Below are 3,252 nucleotides of genomic sequence, written 5' to 3'. Positions count from 1 at the left end.
GGAAGAGTTGTCGTATACTTCGAGAAATTGAGACACTTGGCCTGTGCAATAATAACAACAGTCCAAACATGACGCTTTCAATACCAACGGTACAAAAATTTAAATTATATTATTGTTAACTAAGCGAATATATTGTCCCATATAATAAATAGTTCAATCATTTTAGCCTTTTACTTTTCGAGATTCTTATAATACAATAGTCCCAAAATTAGAAAAATTCAATACATTTAATTCTTTATTTTACGAGATTTTTAAAATGATCTTAAAATTAGAAAAATTCGATACATTTAATTATTTATGTTACATATAAACAAAAATATTTCCACTTTATTACTTTTTCAATAATAATAATAATAAATTAATATCAAACTAATTTATGTTTAATTATACCAATTTTTAAAAATTTGTAAGATTTAATTACCAAATTAAATTCTGTTTTCGTTGAAAAAAATTACATTTTATGTCAAACAAGTGTCCGAAGCACGTTGATAGATGATTTGACTACTCTCTAGAAACACATGTTACGTCACTTGTAACGATAAATTACAGTTAGTTTTTTCTGAAATTTGACATAAATAAAAACACCCCTAATTGTATCAAAAAAACTACCAATATCTCCTGATTTTAATGGTTATTCAATATCTAGCCCTACCCGTTAGTGTCTGTTAGGTTTTCATCCTTTATTTATAGCAAAAATATCAAAATGCCTTGTGAACTATAAATTCTAATTTTATTATTTTTTATAATATTTTTTATGGACAAAATGGACAATCTGTTCACATTTTTTCCAAAATTTTCCATTCAGATATTCCGATTTCATTTTAAAAAAAAAATACAATAAAAGTAAAATTGACAATTCCAGACCTTCATCTTAAAATTGCATATCTAACATCGTATCGATAATTTTTCTGAGGATATACTCCAGAAAAATGCATGTATAAAATCCACGTCAGTTAATTTTTTTTTTTAATTTCCATTTGGGCGCCACGTCTGCGCCACATCAACTTCTCCAGCCAATCACGATCCAGCCCCCAATTTAAAAAGTCACATGCCTCGCATGTGACTTTTTCCGGCGACCCATGTATTTTTCCGACCAAATTTGAACTAAAATTGAGACTTTTTCAGTTTTATGGGACCAAAATGAAACCCTAATAACTTACAGGACTAAAACGAGAATGGCTTATAGTTAGGGAACTAAAATTGCCTTTAACTCTTAAAATTATATAAAATCACAAGCAATCACAGATCAAATATTCAAAATAATAACACGCTTAAAACAATAAAAATTAAAAAAAATTGATATATTAAGACTACAATTGTGAATGAATAATTAAATACAATTAATAATTGTGAACCAAAATAGAAAAATATTAGTGGGAATGCAATTGTAGAATTTTGGGACCTCAGCTGCAATAGGAGAAAATCAAACCTCACTTTTTTGGCTCAATTTATTGGACTTGTTGATTGATAAGGACTAATAATTTTTTTTTTTTTTTGGAAATAAGTGAAAAAATATTAGTGGACATGTAAAAACACTAGTTTTATTAATATTATTATTTGTCTTTTGCTTTATGGTTATTAATTAAATTTTCCCATATATCTAACATAATTAATTTATAATATATTTATAGATTTCTATATATTCTCTTTCTCGAAAAATAAAAATTAGAGATAATTGCATCTTCTTGAGGTCTGGGGTGGTTACACATTTGTTTTCGTCCAACAAATAAATCCTTCTATTAATCAAAAGTCACCAAATAAGTCTATATTTTACCCCCAATTGACTTATTGTTGACTCATTAAAGGTCAAACAAATATTTCTTATCAAAGTAATTCATGTGAGAATGTACATTTTCACCGTTATAAGAATAATTTGATTAGAATGGATTTACTTAACCTGCAATAAATCAAAATTTAAAAGTAAATAAAATGAGGGTAAATATGAATTTTGATTTAATTTTTTTAATAATATCAGCAAATTTTGTAAATTTTGAGTAATAATAAAAGCAAGTCGGGGTCTACCACCACCGTTATAGTTGACAACGGTGGTCTCCCACCAAAGAATTAATTCTGCAAAACTATATAAATGTATATATGCACATAATTATTTATTTATGGCCCTACTGTTTAATTGTTATTTAGAGTGGGAAATTTCAATATTATCGGCTACCACAATGGACAAAGTTATTTCTTTCTTCATATATTAAAATATGGGAAGTCAAAATTATATTTATTGTTACTAGAAAATTAAGCACGAGAAAAGTAATTGTACTTTTTTTATGAATTTTTAACAATTTCTTGAATCTATTTTGTGTGATTTTAATTTAGGGTTAATTACATTTTTGTTATTTGAACTATGATTATTTTTAGACGTTGACATTTAATTTTTTTTTTTTTTGTATCAATTTATCATCTCAACTTTACGAAATTTTGTGCTTTTTCATATATAATTATGTTTTTCAATCAAGTTTTTTGTCAAAAAATTATCACATGTTGTGTACATGTAACATTTAAGGGGTTATGTGATGTGATTCACATATGCATTGCATGTAATGTTTTTTCTGCAAAAAATTCAACAAAAGAACGGATATGTTAAAGTGCAAATTTCGCATAATTGAAATGGTAAGTTAACACAAAAAAAAAAAAAAAATCCTTCAACAACAAAATACGAAAATGGGCGTAATTCCAATGACAAAATATAATTTACCCTTTAATTTATTACTTTAAAGAAAATAATAATAAGAGAAAACTACATTCAACAAGCTAAGGAGGGCTAAAATTTCCTTTAGAAATAATAATAATAATAATAAAAAAGGCCCAAACACTTTAACAGTTCGTGTCTTTTTGACTTGATCGAGGCGCACCCTACATGCCGACCCAATAACCCACTTTGTAAGTGATTAATGCAGATCTAATCGGACAATTGTCCTATTGACACGTGGTGCATACAGGACTTTGACACATAAGCCTCTATAAATTACATAAAGAATCAATTTTCATATATGTGCATTTATTACTATCAGTCGCGCTATGTAGCAACATCATAGTGTGCGACCTCTATTGCCTCGCACCCTAAACTGACTTAACCCTGAACTAGCTTAGCGTTTGGTACGTTCAGGCACTACAACAAACATACATTTAACCAAGGCCAATGGCCGTTGTTAATAACAAATGATTCTAGCAAATAGTCACTAATCATGGTCACTCAACGATTGTTGGTCGTGATTTTTGTGAGAATGGCTGAAATATTTA

Source organism: Sesamum indicum, linkage group LG9 (assembly GCF_000512975.1).
Source record: "Sesamum indicum cultivar Zhongzhi No. 13 linkage group LG9, S_indicum_v1.0, whole genome shotgun sequence".
NCBI lineage: Eukaryota > Viridiplantae > Streptophyta > Magnoliopsida > Lamiales > Pedaliaceae > Sesamum > Sesamum indicum.
The sequence above is the reverse complement of the archived record's forward strand: the minus strand, read 5'-3'. Positions refer to the sequence as shown.